The sequence below is a fragment of the Sinohyriopsis cumingii genome, chromosome 15 (genome assembly GCF_028554795.1).
Source record: "Sinohyriopsis cumingii isolate HCF-2022 chromosome 15, ASM2855479v2, whole genome shotgun sequence".
NCBI classification, from domain to species: domain Eukaryota; kingdom Metazoa; phylum Mollusca; class Bivalvia; order Unionida; family Unionidae; genus Sinohyriopsis; species Sinohyriopsis cumingii.
The window spans coordinates 107,410,712-107,430,586 of record NC_142975.1 but is presented as its reverse complement, the minus strand read 5'-3'; the positions used below and the strand labels follow the sequence as shown (position 1 = coordinate 107,430,586).

The following is a 19,875-nucleotide window of genomic DNA, read 5'->3' as shown; positions in this document are numbered from 1 at the left end:
TGATATGGGTTTTCTTCACCATATATGTTGTTGTGAATAAATGAAAAACAAGCTTCATGTCAGAAATATGGTTTCATATTTGAAACAAAAGCTATTTATTAAACCTACATTGCTCTGTTTCTTACCATCAAGTAATAGTAAGGAATCATTTAGCTGTAAATTAGAGCTTGCTATTTGGTTTGCCAATTCAAGGTGTATTACCTCCCCTTTGACTGTAATTGAGTGATTGCAATGTTTGCTTTGTTTCTCTTTTGTTCAATAATGTATGCATTTTTTCAGCTTTATATTAAAAAGTAAGTAATTTAACACTGCTTATAGTGGAAAGTAGCCACAGTAATGATTTTGAGACTTTTTCTTAACTTTTTATGAGCTTTGGGTAAATGTAGGTATATGTTTTATGTATTAGACAACTTCAATATGCAATTCAATTCTATTACTTAAATTTAACAAGTAGTGTATTCAGTGACAATTTTTATCAGTGTCTGCATATTGCATAGAGACATGAACTTGTCTTGGCATAGCAAAGTTTTTCACACATTTCTCCACCTCCAGCATACTTAATAGCTTGAGTCATAACAGTTTGTGCATACACTTTCTGTCTCCAACATCAATGTCAGCATTATAGGAACTTTGGATAGCTTCTTCAAATTTGTCTCTTGCTGTCCTTATGTAACATACCTCATGCTGATGTGTTATTTGGGTTGATACACATTCCCCCCACCCCCGTTGTGGGGAACATTACCAGGCTTGAAGAAATTACTCTGTCTATTCTTTGCTTATTCACCCTTCCCCATAGTTTTATACTAAAAAGTAGCACTATGTTATTTAATTATTCAATATAATAAAGCTTATGGAACTCTTCCTTGGCTTTTATACCTTTTTATTAACATTTGGGGGTCATGAATCACATGTGATGATAGTTTAAATAAGTTTGGAATGTCAGCATCTCTTGATGCTTCATGGGTGTGTGTATATGTTTTAGTCACAAAAGGGCAATGGCCTCTTATCATTTTGACCTGTCATGTGGCACACTTATTTGTTTGTTTGATTGATGTGAATAGGGATGCACTGTATCTTATTTCTGTGAGAGTCAGCAAGAAAAGAAATGCAATTTTGAAATTTAAAACATTTAAAACTTGTCTTATAGCCAGTGAGAGATGAAAATACAATGCGTCATGTAATTTGATACCCTGTGATGTCATACTTGCTGATGTCAGCATGCTTGTGTTTCTTTTGTGTAGCATGCATGCCATAGAAAGATAACATGAAGATACAAAGGCAGAAAACAATTATTTTAATAACAAGAATAAGCCATTAATAAGTACAATACAACACAGCAACATGTGATGCGGATGCAATTTAACTATAGATATTGGTATCACATAAAATGCTATTGCACTATTATCCATGCACAAGCATGGCCAATTCTTTCTTACAATTATGCTCTAATATCAAGGAGTAAAATACAACTTTTTCAAAAAAAATTAAATCTGGTTATAGGACACACGGTACTAATTATACGGAAGAACTGTGAACCAGTCTAGAAATGGGTGAAGAAATGATAGAGTATTTACAGGTTTGGTGGTCCATAATTGGTTAATAATGAAAATTAAAATTTTAGGAAAAATATCTTTTGAGAGCTTGTCCTATATGTAATGTAAAAAAAATATTGACAAATTTCTACTGATGCAATTTTAGCATTTTTACAGGCTTGACTCAGGAGTACTCAATACTGAAAGTAGCACCTGATTCATTTGGTGCAGAATCAATAACACGTGTTTCATGCACATGTATGTAAACAAATTGCCGCGGGTCATATGGTGTTCTCCACACATAAGCTTGCACCAAGGTTAGATGTGCACGAAAAATTATAGGTGTCATTATCAGCACCCATAAATTTTAAGTTATTGAATTTTGAATATGACAGTGTTTCCATATGTTTACCATTGGAGTGGAATTAGTACCGTGAGTCCTATATGCGACCTATACCATAATAGGAGTTTGTTGTTTCCATGGTTACCACGTGCATCCAGGGTATCAATTTGGTGGTTTTTACATATGATTGTGATAATGGAGTCTTTTTATCATGGTTTGCATGTGATTTTGGAGAAAAATTCTATACAAAAGACAGATGGGGATGGTTTTATACACTGGAGAGTGGAAGTATATAGCTCAGGCCATAGGGAAAAGAGCACAGTATGGCCTGATGGCAGAATTTCATATGATGGTACCCATAGATTGGCCTGTATGGTTAAATACCATTTAACACATGCAATAATTCCCCAAAATGGGGTGGGGTGGGGTAGATTTTATATGTAAGCCACTTATGTCACAATCACTTATGTATCAGTACTGATCATTTAACTTTAGAGACACACTCAGCAGATCAAAGCAGAGAACATTGTAAAAATAAGGACTGTGCACAAAACTGCACATGCTGCATTGCCTCAACCTGTAAATTGAATTATTATATGTCGAGTCACATTGAATATCAATTATACCGGTCTTATTTCTTATCCTAGAATTAAACTCCTTGACACCTATTCTATGTTCAGCATGTTTCTCATATTGGTACATTACATTTTTGGGCAAACAGTATTGGAACTTTTCTGCATTCCTTTTGTTGAGGGAGCAGGGAGGGACATTTTCACTTAAAATAATAGTTTTCAACCCTTCATTCCCAATATAAGTCTGCAAAAGTCCTATCTGTATTGCATTCTTTACACAGGCAGTTTTTCTTCCCCAACCTCCCTTCATACAGTTGAAACATTCTTGATGTATAACTGCATGGTGAACATACTGCTCTCTCCCACCAAACCAGATCTCTTTTTTCTTCATGTACCAAGTCCCATGATAGAAAACCTTTATACTCAGGGTGTTGCAACTTGTGGTCTCAGAACACATTATTCCAAATCTCAGCATTTGATTACTGCGTGCACCAAGTGATATGGGTTTTCTTCACCATATATGTTGTTGTGAATAAATGAAAACAAGCTTCATGTCAGAAATATGGTTTCATATTTGAAACAAAAGCTATTTATTAAACCTACATTGCTCTGTTCTTACCATCAAGTAATAGTAAGGAATCATTTAGCTGTAAATTAGAGCTTGCTATTTGGTTTGCCAATTCAAGGTGTATTACCTCCCCTTTGACTGTAATTGAGTGATTGCAATGTTTGCTTTGTTTCTCTTTTGTTCAATAATGTATGCATTTTTTCAGCTTTATATTAAAAAGTAAGTAATTTAACACTGCTTATAGTGGAAAGTAGCCACAGTAATGATTTTGAGACTTTTTCTTAACTTTTTATGAGCTTTGGGTAAATGTAGGTATATGTTTATGTATTAGACAACTTCAATATGCAATTCAATTCTATTACTTAAATTTAACAAGTAGTGTATTCAGTGACAATTTTTATCAGTGTCTGCATATTGCATAGAGACATGAACTTGTCTTGGCATAGCAAAGTTTTTCACACATTTCTCCACCTCCAGCATACTTAATAGCTTGAGTCATAACAGTTTGTGCATACACTTTCTGTCTCCAACATCAATGTCAGCATTATAGGAACTTTGGATAGCTTCTTCAAATTTGTCTCTTGCTGTCCTTATGTAACATACCTCATGCTGATGTGTTATTTGGGTTGATACACATTCCCCCCACCCCCGTTGTGGGGAACATTACCAGGCTTGAAGAAATTACTCTGTCTATTCTTTGCTTATTCACCCTTCCCCATAGTTTTATACTAAAAAGTAGCACTATGTTATTTAATTATTCAATATAATAAAGCTTATGGAACTCTTCCTTGGCTTTTATACCTTTTTATTAACATTTGGGGGTCATGAATCACATGTGATGATAGTTTAAATAAGTTTGGAATGTCAGCATCTCTTGATGCTTCATGGGTGTGTGTATATGTTTTAGTCACAAAAGGGCAATGGCCTCTTATCATTTTGACCTGTCATGTGGCACACTTATTTGTTTTGTTTGATTGATGTGAATAGGGATGCACTGTATCTTATTTCTGTGAGAGTCAGCAAGAAAAGAAATGCAATTTTGAAATTTAAAACATTTAAAACTTGTCTTATAGCCAGTGAGAGATGAAAATACAATGCGTCATGTAATTTGATACCCTGTGATGTCATACTTGCTGATGTCAGCATGCTTGTGTTTCTTTTGTGTAGCATGCATGCCATAGAAAGATAACATGAAGATACAAAGGCAGAAAACAATTATTTTAATAACAAGAATAAGCCATTAATAAGTACAATACAACACAGCAACATGTGATGCGGATGCAATTTAACTATAGATATTGGTATCACATAAAATGCTATTGCACTATTATCCATGCACAAGCATGGCCAATTCTTTCTTACAATTATGCTCTAATATCAAGGAGTAAAATACAACTTTTTCAAAAAAAATTAAATCTGGTTATATGCGACCTATACCATAATAGGAGTTTGTTGTTTCCATGGTTACCACGTGCATCCAGGGTATCAATTTGGTGGTTTTTACATATGATTGTGATAATGGAGTCTTTTTATCATGGTTTGCATGTGATTTTGGAGAAAAATTCTATACAAAAGACAGATGGGGATGGTTTTATACACTGGAGAGTGGAAGTATATAGCTCAGGCCATAGGGAAAAGAGCACAGTATGGCCTGATGGCAGAATTTCATATGATGGTACCCATAGATTGGCCTGTATGGTTAAATACCATTTAACACATGCAATAATTCCCCAAAATGGGGTGGGGTGGGGTAGATTTTATATGTAAGCCACTTATGTCACAATCACTTATGTATCAGTACTGATCATTTAACTTTAGAGACACACTCAGCAGATCAAAGCAGAGAACATTGTAAAAATAAGGACTGTGCACAAAACTGCACATGCTGCATTGCCTCAACCTGTAAATTGAATTATTATATGTCGAGTCACATTGAATATCAATTATACCGGTCTTATTTCTTATCCTAGAATTAAACTCCTTGACACCTATTCTATGTTCAGCATGTTTCTCATATTGGTACATTACATTTTTGGGCAAACAGTATTGGAACTTTTCTGCATTCCTTTTGTTGAGGGAGCAGGGAGGGACATTTTCACTTAAAATAATAGTTTTCAACCCTTCATTCCCAATATAAGTCTGCAAAAGTCCTATCTGTATTGCATTCTTTACACAGGCAGTTTTTCTTCCCCAACCTCCCTTCATACAGTTGAAACATTCTTGATGTATAACTGCATGGTGAACATACTGCTCTCTCCCACCAAACCAGATCTCTTTTTTCTTCATGTACCAAGTCCCATGATAGAAAACCTTTATACTCAGGGTGTTGCAACTTGTGGTCTCAGAACACATTATTCCAAATCTCAGCATTTGATTACTGCGTGCACCAAGTGATATGGGTTTTCTTCACCATATATGTTGTTGTGAATAAATGAAAACAAGCTTCATGTCAGAAATATGGTTTCATATTTGAAACAAAAGCTATTTATTAAACCTACATTGCTCTGTTCTTACCATCAAGTAATAGTAAGGAATCATTTAGCTGTAAATTAGAGCTTGCTATTTGGTTTGCCAATTCAAGGTGTATTACCTCCCCTTTGACTGTAATTGAGTGATTGCAATGTTTGCTTTGTTTCTCTTTTGTTCAATAATGTATGCATTTTTTCAGCTTTATATTAAAAAGTAAGTAATTTAACACTGCTTATAGTGGAAAGTAGCCACAGTAATGATTTTGAGACTTTTTCTTAACTTTTTATGAGCTTTGGGTAAATGTAGGTATATGTTTATGTATTAGACAACTTCAATATGCAATTCAATTCTATTACTTAAATTTAACAAGTAGTGTATTCAGTGACAATTTTTATCAGTGTCTGCATATTGCATAGAGACATGAACTTGTCTTGGCATAGCAAAGTTTTTCACACATTTCTCCACCTCCAGCATACTTAATAGCTTGAGTCATAACAGTTTGTGCATACACTTTCTGTCTCCAACATCAATGTCAGCATTATAGGAACTTTGGATAGCTTCTTCAAATTTGTCTCTTGCTGTCCTTATGTAACATACCTCATGCTGATGTGTTATTTGGGTTGATACACATTCCCCCCACCCCCGTTGTGGGGAACATTACCAGGCTTGAAGAAATTACTCTGTCTATTCTTTGCTTATTCACCCTTCCCCATAGTTTTATACTAAAAAGTAGCACTATGTTATTTAATTATTCAATATAATAAAGCTTATGGAACTCTTCCTTGGCTTTTATACCTTTTTATTAACATTTGGGGGTCATGAATCACATGTGATGATAGTTTAAATAAGTTTGGAATGTCAGCATCTCTTGATGCTTCATGGGTGTGTGTATATGTTTTAGTCACAAAAGGGCAATGGCCTCTTATCATTTTGACCTGTCATGTGGCACACTTATTTGTTTTGTTTGATTGATGTGAATAGGGATGCACTGTATCTTATTTCTGTGAGAGTCAGCAAGAAAAGAAATGCAATTTTGAAATTTAAAACATTTAAAACTTGTCTTATAGCCAGTGAGAGATGAAAATACAATGCGTCATGTAATTTGATACCCTGTGATGTCATACTTGCTGATGTCAGCATGCTTGTGTTTCTTTTGTGTAGCATGCATGCCATAGAAAGATAACATGAAGATACAAAGGCAGAAAACAATTATTTTAATAACAAGAATAAGCCATTAATAAGTACAATACAACACAGCAACATGTGATGCGGATGCAATTTAACTATAGATATTGGTATCACATAAAATGCTATTGCACTATTATCCATGCACAAGCATGGCCAATTCTTTCTTACAATTATGCTCTAATATCAAGGAGTAAAATACAACTTTTTCAAAAAAAATTAAATCTGGTTATAGGACACACGGTACTAATTATACGGAAGAACTGTGAACCAGTCTAGAAATGGGTGAAGAAATGATAGAGTATTTACAGGTTTGGTGGTCCATAATTGGTTAATAATGAAAATTAAAATTTTAGGAAAAATATCTTTTGAGAGCTTGTCCTATATGTAATGTAAAAAAAATATTGACAAATTTCTACTGATGCAATTTTAGCATTTTTACAGGCTTGACTCAGGAGTACTCAATACTGAAAGTAGCACCTGATTCATTTGGTGCAGAATCAATAACACGTGTTTCATGCACATGTATGTAAACAAATTGCCGCGGGTCATATGGTGTTCTCCACACATAAGCTTGCACCAAGGTTAGATGTGCACGAAAAATTATAGGTGTCATTATCAGCACCCATAAATTTTAAGTTATTGAATTTTGAATATGACAGTGTTTCCATATGTTTACCATTGGAGTGGAATTAGTACCGTGAGTCCTATATGCGACCTATACCATAATAGGAGTTTGTTGTTTCCATGGTTACCACGTGCATCCAGGGTATCAATTTGGTGGTTTTTACATATGATTGTGATAATGGAGTCTTTTTATCATGGTTTGCATGTGATTTTGGAGAAAAATTCTATACAAAAGACAGATGGGGATGGTTTTATACACTGGAGAGTGGAAGTATATAGCTCAGGCCATAGGGAAAAGAGCACAGTATGGCCTGATGGCAGAATTTCATATGATGGTACCCATAGATTGGCCTGTATGGTTAAATACCATTTAACACATGCAATAATTCCCCAAAATGGGGTGGGGTGGGGTAGATTTTATATGTAAGCCACTTATGTCACAATCACTTATGTATCAGTACTGATCATTTAACTTTAGAGACACACTCAGCAGATCAAAGCAGAGAACATTGTAAAAATAAGGACTGTGCACAAAACTGCACATGCTGCATTGCCTCAACCTGTAAATTGAATTATTATATGTCGAGTCACATTGAATATCAATTATACCGGTCTTATTTCTTATCCTAGAATTAAACTCCTTGACACCTATTCTATGTTCAGCATGTTTCTCATATTGGTACATTACATTTTTGGGCAAACAGTATTGGAACTTTTCTGCATTCCTTTTGTTGAGGGAGCAGGGAGGGACATTTTCACTTAAAATAATAGTTTTCAACCCTTCATTCCCAATATAAGTCTGCAAAAGTCCTATCTGTATTGCATTCTTTACACAGGCAGTTTTTCTTCCCCAACCTCCCTTCATACAGTTGAAACATTCTTGATGTATAACTGCATGGTGAACATACTGCTCTCTCCCACCAAACCAGATCTCTTTTTTCTTCATGTACCAAGTCCCATGATAGAAAACCTTTATACTCAGGGTGTTGCAACTTGTGGTCTCAGAACACATTATTCCAAATCTCAGCATTTGATTACTGCGTGCACCAAGTGATATGGGTTTTCTTCACCATATATGTTGTTGTGAATAAATGAAAACAAGCTTCATGTCAGAAATATGGTTTCATATTTGAAACAAAAGCTATTTATTAAACCTACATTGCTCTGTTCTTACCATCAAGTAATAGTAAGGAATCATTTAGCTGTAAATTAGAGCTTGCTATTTGGTTTGCCAATTCAAGGTGTATTACCTCCCCTTTGACTGTAATTGAGTGATTGCAATGTTTGCTTTGTTTCTCTTTTGTTCAATAATGTATGCATTTTTTCAGCTTTATATTAAAAAGTAAGTAATTTAACACTGCTTATAGTGGAAAGTAGCCACAGTAATGATTTTGAGACTTTTTCTTAACTTTTTATGAGCTTTGGGTAAATGTAGGTATATGTTTATGTATTAGACAACTTCAATATGCAATTCAATTCTATTACTTAAATTTAACAAGTAGTGTATTCAGTGACAATTTTTATCAGTGTCTGCATATTGCATAGAGACATGAACTTGTCTTGGCATAGCAAAGTTTTTCACACATTTCTCCACCTCCAGCATACTTAATAGCTTGAGTCATAACAGTTTGTGCATACACTTTCTGTCTCCAACATCAATGTCAGCATTATAGGAACTTTGGATAGCTTCTTCAAATTTGTCTCTTGCTGTCCTTATGTAACATACCTCATGCTGATGTGTTATTTGGGTTGATACACATTCCCCCCACCCCCGTTGTGGGGAACATTACCAGGCTTGAAGAAATTACTCTGTCTATTCTTTGCTTATTCACCCTTCCCCATAGTTTTATACTAAAAAGTAGCACTATGTTATTTAATTATTCAATATAATAAAGCTTATGGAACTCTTCCTTGGCTTTTATACCTTTTTATTAACATTTGGGGGTCATGAATCACATGTGATGATAGTTTAAATAAGTTTGGAATGTCAGCATCTCTTGATGCTTCATGGGTGTGTGTATATGTTTTAGTCACAAAAGGGCAATGGCCTCTTATCATTTTGACCTGTCATGTGGCACACTTATTTGTTTTGTTTGATTGATGTGAATAGGGATGCACTGTATCTTATTTCTGTGAGAGTCAGCAAGAAAAGAAATGCAATTTTGAAATTTAAAACATTTAAAACTTGTCTTATAGCCAGTGAGAGATGAAAATACAATGCGTCATGTAATTTGATACCCTGTGATGTCATACTTGCTGATGTCAGCATGCTTGTGTTTCTTTTGTGTAGCATGCATGCCATAGAAAGATAACATGAAGATACAAAGGCAGAAAACAATTATTTTAATAACAAGAATAAGCCATTAATAAGTACAATACAACACAGCAACATGTGATGCGGATGCAATTTAACTATAGATATTGGTATCACATAAAATGCTATTGCACTATTATCCATGCACAAGCATGGCCAATTCTTTCTTACAATTATGCTCTAATATCAAGGAGTAAAATACAACTTTTTCAAAAAAAATTAAATCTGGTTATAGGACACACGGTACTAATTATACGGAAGAACTGTGAACCAGTCTAGAAATGGGTGAAGAAATGATAGAGTATTTACAGGTTTGGTGGTCCATAATTGGTTAATAATGAAAATTAAAATTTTAGGAAAAATATCTTTTGAGAGCTTGTCCTATATGTAATGTAAAAAAAATATTGACAAATTTCTACTGATGCAATTTTAGCATTTTTACAGGCTTGACTCAGGAGTACTCAATACTGAAAGTAGCACCTGATTCATTTGGTGCAGAATCAATAACACGTGTTTCATGCACATGTATGTAAACAAATTGCCGCGGGTCATATGGTGTTCTCCACACATAAGCTTGCACCAAGGTTAGATGTGCACGAAAAATTATAGGTGTCATTATCAGCACCCATAAATTTTAAGTTATTGAATTTTGAATATGACAGTGTTTCCATATGTTTACCATTGGAGTGGAATTAGTACCGTGAGTCCTGTAAAGTGATTCTGTTCAGTTATATTTTGGTTCCAATCGCGGATATGAGTTGCAGAAGTCTACTCATAATACCCGAGTTCAGGTTTAATTTTCTAGCACAGGGAGCAGCCATTTTAAGTACGTAACGTAAAAGGACGAGGATGTTCAAAACCGGCCTAACTGTAACACTTCCGCAGTAAGGCTAAACAGGCGTTCTTCTATGACATCCTATCCAATTTAATTCTTGATAGTTGGAATAATATCCGTATCTCAGATATCGTCAGTAAAATGTAAGTGGCTTGATACTTTAAAAAAAATAATAATTCTGTGGATCTGTTGAATTGAATGGGCTCGCTTTTTACTATAATCTGACTATACCAAACCGCTTGTTTGTAGCCCCCCCCCACTGTTTTCAATAATGGAAACATTTAATTTGATTTTTAAAAAATGCAAGGAAGTTAGTCAGTTCATTCATTGATTTATAATGTCTAACCTGACTGTGTGTAGAATGGCCCTAACATCGTCATCTTATGCGCGTTTCATGCTTAACGTAAGTTTTTTTTTTGGGGGGGGGGGGGCGCTTACCAATTACTATGTACTTTTCCGAGAGTGACGTATGTAAGGTGATGTTGCTTGCATTTAAAACATGCACAGTGGAGAGAATGTTGGCATACCTTTATGATACTTAATGTAATGTGGATGACATTTGTTTGCATATTGTACTTTTGGAAATTGTAAATGATCTAAGAACACTGTTAACTAAACTGACTGCTCCCTTGTGCTCGAAAAATCAGCCTGAATTTTTCTAAAGTACAATTTTCTTAGTAGCTATTAAAATAGGGCAAATTAATTTTGCCAGACTAGACAATACCAGCTTCTGAACGTGCAACGAATGTGTTACCAAATATATGAAATATATGAAAAAAAGTTATCGTCTCTTGTTTTATACAATTTACCTCTGAAATTCAGGAAGTGAAAATGACCAAGTGGAGCTAGCACTTTTTTGAAAGGTGAACATCTGGAGTAAGGCCAAGCTGTGTACGCGATAATCCATATTATAATCCACGCTTGCACTTCTTGTGTTCATTTATATTACCGACAAGATGATTTCATGTTGTCAGAGAATTCGCCGTACTTTGTTGATAAAAAGTCAGACTCCTGTGCATGTACACACCACTATCACCCTTATCAACCTAAAATATATTACGTCTTTAACAATATTCAACAGACACATTCGTGGTTTTATATCCTGCTTTTACAGAAGACTATGCATCACTTCTGAACAGAAAACAGAAATAATAAACAAAATACAGGTAAACTAAAATGATTTGCATATCGAACAAAACTAACGCTACTGTACTGTTACTAAGCAATTGTTTTCACCTCCGCAATATGGCGGAAAGTAGGTCGCTATGCTTGTGACGTCATGCCGACCCAACCTATCAATCAAACACCAAAATAAAGGGAATTAAAGGTTCTTTGAATTATACCTAAGATATACCAGGTCTTTTTTTTAAATAGCCAGTATAACCAGTGAGGAAGGCTGGGGAAATTCTTTTTCTTTAAAATTCTATATACAAAATACGAAAGTGTCGAGCGCCACCTATGATGGACATGCTCGAAATTCATTTCCAGTTCTTGGAAAAGTCAGTTTTCAGCGAAGGGGTATGTTAATGACTATAGATGTACATACATACATAAGTCGTTTACTTCCTATATTTACACCGCTTCGGTGGCCTAGTGGTTAGAGCGTCCGCCTCGGATGCGGGAGGTCGTGGGTTCGATCCCCGGCCGAGTCGTACCAAAGACTTACAAAAATGGTACTAACAGCTGCCTCGCTTGGCGCTCAGCATTAAAAGGTTAGTGTTCGGACTGGTCGGCCAGGTGTCAGGATAATGTGACTGGGTGGGAACATCATGCTACATGTCTGCGGCATGATGCTCCAGTGCTAGACATCACTATAAACTGCCACATTGCAGACATCGTAGCGATATGACTGAAAAATTGTTAAAGCTACGTTAAAAATCAAAATCACATCACACATCACACATCCTATATTCACAATGACGAATCAAGCAAAAGAAAAGAATGATAACAACATAGTTGCATTTCGCGTGAATTTAACAAGCGGTTTAATTTCTGTGTTGCTGTCTGCAAAAGGGACATAATTCCAAACTCTCAACGTTCTGATAATTTACGGAAGTATCCGGCAGTTATGGGTTGTTTTCACAGACGTCACGATTGTGTACGCAAATACCCACAATGCAAAGAGCTCGTATCTTGCGCCGCCATTTTGAGTCCCTAACAAACCTTTATGAAAACGAGTCATATATAATATGATTTAATTGTCGATTAGGATATTTGCTTAATCTAAATGATACATAGATTATACTTGAAGTTATGTGCCCCTATAGCGCGAAAATAAAAATAAAGTTACCTGGCTTACATATCTAAAGACAGAAGAGTGAAGCTGAACAGTAAATGAAGTTATTTTTTTATACAAACATATAATATTGTCTTTTACAAAATATTTTGTGTGATGTCACTAAGCTTGTCACCTTGAAAGAGTATTTACAGACAATGATTTTCGAGATACAATAACTGTTACGGAAGTAAAATTTCATTACATGTGTATTAAGCCAGAACTTTTAAATACAAATTTAAATGCTTTTCGCAAACACGTGCATGTTCCAAAGACAGCTGACAAACCAGTTTTAATAAGTGGGGTCAAATATTGTATTTATGGTGGAGATTATGGACGTACGATGGATGATAGTAGTGAAGGGGGGCACTTTACGGTCAATGGGAATTAGCATTACAAGACCCCTTGGGCAAGATTACCGTCAAGGGAAATTTAACATGGAGAAAAATCGTGGGTAAGATTACCGTCAAGGGAAATTAACATGGAGAAAGAAAAAATCGTGGGGCACTTTAGCGTCAAAGGAAATTAAACAGGGTGGGCCTTTATAGCGTCAAGGGCCTTCACTAAAGTGGGCCTTTATGGCGTCAAGGGAAATTGAACATGGGATTTTTTTTTTTTTATATTTTTTTAAAAAAAAATAAAAAAGGGGTAGGCAATGGAAAGACTATCTCTTTTCGAGAAATATGGCTGGCCCTGAAAAGGGCCTTTGGGTTTTTTCTTCTTCTTTTAACTTCTTAACTTTTTCCACCATCCTCTTATTTTGTCCATCATTCCTTTCTTCTTTTTCTTTTCTGTTTCCGGCATCCAGTCCGGGTGACCCATGGCTCGGAACTTGGCCTGTATTTTCATCCAGTTGTTATTCAGTTGGTCGAATTCTAACTTCTTCTTCTTATTCTGTTCTTCCTTTCTTTCTTTAGTCCACCTTTCCTTTATGTTTTCTACTTCTTGGGTCAGCATTCGTTTCATAAGTTCCTCGGCTTTTATAAGTTGGTCAACACCCCATTTCACAAAAGACCACTCACTCCAAACTAAGATATCTTGTAGGAAGCATCTTACTAATGTTGTATTATCTAGAGCTTCCTTCAAGCTACCTACTCTTACATAGGGAGGGTTAATTAATCCTCTTATTTTCTTCACTTCTTCTTGTAACATACCGTCAAGGAGATCCATAGCTAGTTTCAGACTCCTCACTTGTCTGGTCACAAAATCCTTTGTAACTGGATATTTCCATTCCTTTTCTACTCTTTCTACAACATATACTCCATCTACTATCCAGTAATAACAGTGTCTCAAGTTGTTGAACAGGTCAGATACAGCTACCATTTTCTTTCCGTTATTCCGTAGAATGGTGCGAACGACCAACACTGTGGGTTCTTATAGTGAAAGCGCGGACGTGATGGAAAACATCCCCCTAAAAACATAAAATTGATCTTACCTAGATCATTACCAAACAATATAATATATATATAATATAACCCAAACTATACTCTCCACATTTGCTAAGAAACAATAAAGAAACCCATAATCTACTATTTGCACAAACTTACCTTTACTCTTACCAACACAAAACACACAAACACATACCCTCACACTATCTTAAAAAAGAGTTAGTGTTTATATACACACTACTCTACCTACACACATTGGCAAATTAATAGTTATTTCTTTTCTAGAGTATTGGGTAGCCCTGAAAAGGGCTGTTGGTTTTTTTGAACTCCTGATGCACCTATCTAATGGTTGCACCTTCCTGGCCTGGCGCCACACACGCATCTTCTTCCCCAGTCTTCTTTCACCTTTCTTCTGGGGAGCGCAGAGGGAGGATGATTCGCTTCAACACCCCAATCCTCGGTCTCGGGAATATTGAACGACATCCTCTCTTCTCTTTTCTTTTCCTCTTCTTCCCTCTCTCTTCTCTCCTCCTCTTCTTTCTTCATTCTTGCTTCTTCTACGATAGCCTCCGCTGATAGTTCGTTTACTATGCGCCTGGCATATTCCAGGTGCATCTGGAGTTCTAGCAGCTTCACAATCCTTGTATTCATTGTCTTGCTGTTAACAGGTCGACGATGGGCCCAACTGACGAATAGTTTTTAATTAATACTGAAAGCGCGGACGTGAAGGAAAACATCCCCCTAAAAACATAAAATTCATCTTACCTAGATCATGACCTAAAAACAACAACAACGCGCGGACCTAAAAGAAACACTCACTCACTTTTTTATGCTACCCATGACTATTTTAAATTTTTTTATAAATCACTTCAATAGACTATCCACATACCCAAATCAATCCAATCTAACCCCAAATATACACCTCTAACAGCCTAAAAAAACTAACATCATTTTAATCTACTATCCATACCAACTTACTTGATCACTTACAAACACAAACACACAAACACATACCCTCACAATTTTTTATAAAAGAGTTAGTGTTTATTTTCACACTACTCTACCTACACACATTGGCAAATTGATCGTTATTTCTTTTCTAGAGTATTGGGAAGCCCTGAAAAGGGCTGTTTTTTTTTGTTTGCTATGGTATTCTTTTTTTAGTTTCTAAGAATGCGATGTCCTCTGAGGATTGACTTTCTGGCGATAGGTCTGCTTCTTCGGAAAGAGAAGAAGAACTCTTTGGTGTCGATACGACAATCGACAAAGCCTCTGTCAGCTTCAGGTTGTTGCTGCTGCTGTTGCTGTTGTTGCTGCTGTTGCTGCTGTCTCTGAAGTCGTACTTCTCTGTCCATTCTTCTTTTTCCCTGTTCATTTCTTCTCTGAAGAGCTCTTCTATCAGGTCTTCAGTGATTTTTAACATTCTCACATTCTCTATTTCTTCTGGCTTCGGTATCAGACTGTGTCTGACCCTATGCAAATTCACGTAGGCTTCGTTGAGCTTAGCTAGTTTGGAGCACATCTTCGTAGGAGGATGAGTCGACAATGGATGGTTAGACTGGAAACAACCCCGGTTCTTAAAGTCAAAGCGCGGACGTGAAGGAAAACATCCCACACGGTTTTCGAGCCGCAACGTTCATGAGAGGGATAGTAAGAAATGAAAGAGCATCAATCCAACATTCTTATAGCTAAACAAAAGACAAAGGCATTTTTTTCCAAACACAACATTTTTTATTCAAAAATCACTTAACACTAAACAACAACATTTCTAACATTTTTAACAATAATCCAATACTATAACATCAAACAATTTTTTTCAAATCACAAACATTTTTTTCTCAATGGACAATCTACTTTAAACAGGGCTGACAACGTTGTGAATGAAATTGTGATTTCCACTGTTGGAAATCATTAGGCCATTGATGGACACTACGTTTCCTAGCTTGAGACAAAAGATAAGCATAATGGTCACAACACCATCGATCTACTTTCACATCATTTCTAGCAGAAGAACGAGGATCGAAATGAGTCACTAAATGTTCTAAGGAATAGCCCAGGCTGCGATGATGCAGAAAATACACACAATATTGTCCACACACCAAGGAATCTGTGCCTTGTAATTTCACATTATTGAATCGGGTGGTTTGAGCATTTCTTCTCATAAAGTCAATGATATCGTCTTCCAAAGGGGGCAATCCGTACGAATCGAAATATTCCACACATCCTTCTTGAGGAAAGTAGACGGCTACCCAGTGGGTTCCTGGGAGATGACTGTCGTCCGTGTTGATCACGTAAGCTTGATGGTCTTTAGGTTTGCGATGAGGGAGTTCATCTTTAGCACAGACGACAGGATTCCAAGAAGCCGTATACGAACTGTGGTTCAAAAGGTAATAAAGTTCCCAGGTATCCATTTGTGTTGTTTTCTTCTTCGCAGGTAATAATAAGTCGTCAATTCGATCCTGACTTTTTGCTTGAAAATGTCTGACGAATAAACGGTTATTCGTTCTGTTTCCTCACTCTGATTCAGGAGAGCTTCGATACGATGGATCTCTTGAGTGGTTAATGGTGGACAAGAATGTTCACGCAAGTCTTTATACCACTGGTGCAACACGTCTTTGTTCGAGATGAGACTCCAAGCTTCGTCCAGATACTCGTCCAATTTTTCTTCTTGACTCAACATCAGGCATTTATCGTGTTGAATTTGACTGGGATGATCGTTTTGACATCCATAACAATTTTTCTTGATCAATTCCGTCATTTTATCGACCAAGTGTTTGGCAAAACAGGAGACTAAATGCGCTTCTTGTTCTGGCCATCGGGACTTCATCATGATCACTTCTTCTTCTTTTTCCACGGTCTCCTTACATTCCATGTCCAAAGTTTCTCCACTAGGTAAAGAGGGATAACAGTCTTCCATGGCTTCTAGTAATCTAGAATGACTTCTCTCAAACTATTGATTTCTATGGTATTATCAAATTCGGCATACAGGATGACGTTCACCGTTACATCAGGGTCTCGGTTTGCAAACTGAATTTCCACACGAATTTGGCCGGATTTTATAGGGTGGAAATGTCCCTCGTCGCTGCCTTGGTCTGGAGTGAAATCGAAAGCCCACAAAGCATAACCTCCTGCGTAATCCTCGTACGTAATGCCGTGACTGGTGTTGGTTCCTAACTGGCCGGTGGCTTCGTACAGGGACAAGTACGATCTCAAGTAATTCTTCTTCTCAAAGTCAGGTTCGAAAGGTCGGGTACACAAGGTCTTGCCATTGCGACTGACTTCGATCTTGGACACGCCAAAGTGTTGAAAGTAGAAAGGATTTTTTTCGACAGCTCCGTTGAAGGCTGTATTCTCGACGATACCAACGATTAAACGTTTGGGTAGCTGTCCTTGGAACAGATGATCTTCGATCATGGATCGCTGTCCCTTGGGAATGGTGAACGTTTTCACTTCCACGCGTCGTATGGGATACTTGGCGGTCGTTCTGCTCAACGTCTGACTGATGTCGTTTCCCACTTTAGGTAACACTTCCACACGGCGTACGTAGAGCCTGGCTTCCTCGATGACAGTTTTGCAAACAGTAGTACCTATCAAATGGAAAGCGGCACTGCTACGATTCAGTCTCAGGCGAACATTCACCCCGTTTAGCAAATATTTCTCTTGCAACCACATGTCCAGATGTAAACGATCCATCAGTTCTAAACTTTGTCCGTTTTTGATTTTGTCTCTTCGTTCTACAAATCCGTCATTGTTTGGTGTTTTCCTTGCATCAGTTTCGAATCTTTCAAACTGGCCGGCTTCGTCAGCTTCCCATAGCACACAGGCATTGAGATGAGTGTTCTTGGCATCTATTCCGTACGTCAAGAGATTTTCCAGGTACGCTCGATAAGGGTAAGTATCCATGCTGCTGCTGACCAGTTTGTTGTTCAAGTACAAGTCCACTCCGCTAAACAAGGAATGCATGAAATTGTTGACGGGAGCTATTACCTCATCGCCATCTAGGGTCGAATTGTCCTCATCGACAACTTTGACTTTCAAGTACAAGTAACTGCTATTCAGATAGATGTAATCTTCGGGCTGTCCTTTGATTTCAAACTCGATGGGAGCTGAGGCTGTCAATGAGGAGACGGGGTGAAATTCCACCCACTGGGATTCTTGCATCGTCATCATGGTGGGGGGCATGGCAAACAGATCCAGTTCTGTCTTGGAACAGGCGCATGACTCTCGGTGCATCATTTTTTTGTTCTGTTCTTTCTCAATAATCGAAAACGTCTAAGTCTCGAACGGTTCTTCTTTTCTTGGCCTTTCTCGCTTGAAGTCTGGTGAAAGGGTGTTTTCTTCGTCGTCTCTTTCTGCCTTGTCCTTGCTGAATGCCTGACTCGGTAGCGTGCAGGGCATTTATAGGTGTGTCTCGTCGGCCTAAAATGTCTTTGCCCGTTTGCAGCAAGACATTTTTGCCTGCCCTCATGAAGGCTTCTTTAGGGTTTTGTTTGTCGATGATAACATTTTGGAGAAATTCTTTGCCTTGTGTCAGTGCCGCATCTTTCAAGGCGTGCAATCCGCGTGTCACCATCGGTTTCATCACCGGAGCCACCGAACGAAAGGCCGATTTTAACATGTCTCCTAAACCGTGCCCTCGCTGTCGAGCAACCCCTCGGTACACTGGATACATGACTTACTTACGAGTCGTGAGAAAACCGTTTTCGAAAATGGAGTTTCACCGTGACTTTTCCTTTGGTGAATGCAATATTTTGTCCCAGATCTCCTTTTATAGTAATGTTGACCGTGTCCAAATACGACTTGCTGAAAGGCAAATAGTGAGGATGGACAAATTCGCGGTGGACGTGGTAAGTGTTTCCACCTTCCTCGTCAGCGTTTGCGGCAGAATCCACTTTGAAAGGAATGACACGCAGTAACGGCACGGAGGTGTGTCCCACCACGTTGTATTCCACCACATCAGAGTACACAAACATCAAATTCAGTCCTTGGTTCAGTTCTACCGGGGTACGAAAATACTTGGCAAAAGAATCGTTGTCGTAAATGACTGGTAATTCGGGTTGTGTTTTTTGTTCTACTTTCTTCCTCAGCTCCATGTCACCGCCCAACATGTCAAACAATTCAGGACAAAATAAGAAAGACATGATTTTGGGCCCCTCAGGAAATGTTATCAGGAAGCGACGAGCTGTTTTGTGGTACTCCAGGGTGACACTTTTTTTGACACTTTCCAAAGCTTTCAGAAACACACCATTAAACCTGGTGGCTATGGTGTTGACCAAATGTTGACCACTAAAATAATAGCCTGGGGGAATGAACAAGTGATAGGTGGTCCACTTTAGATTTGGTGTAAGGGTTTTCTTGTCATATTTGCTATGGGTATCCATCCACTGTTGCATTTGCTCGTCATGAACTTCCACATCAAATTTATTTTGATTGGGAAGGACATTGAGGACTTGGGTCGGGTGAATCATTTCTACTAAAGCCACTTCCCAATGGGCTTCGTGATCTAACTGGATGGCCTGAGGTAATTTAGCCGTGTAACAGCACAACGTGTTGTGGGGAAACACCTCCATGGAACTGTCACTGGGTAAGGTTAAGTAAAATTGGTTTTCGTGACTCATAATTCCAGAGTTCTGTGGCTGTCCGAGGGGATATTACTGGACGTCAGAGGCGTGTCTTCGTCTAGAATGGGGTTCTGGTTGTGGTTGGAGTGGTGACTGGCACTGGCACTGGACACAACGTTCCCGTTCGAGGAGAATTTCAGGGAGGG

The 19,875-nt window shown here is 37.5% G+C and overlaps 1 protein-coding gene across 1 annotated transcript in view; it reads left to right on the top strand.

Moving 5' to 3' along the window:
- Nucleotides 1-10,507: 10,507 nt before the first annotated feature.
- The window catches only part of LOC149782436 (cell adhesion molecule CEACAM5-like), a 133,328-nt gene continuing 123,960 nt past the window's right edge, over nt 10,508-19,875 (top strand). The window contains exon 1 of the mRNA XM_089935139.1: nt 10,508-10,588. The gene's annotated coding sequence lies outside the window, so the exon portion shown is untranslated. The remainder of the gene's footprint in view (nt 10,589-19,875) is intronic.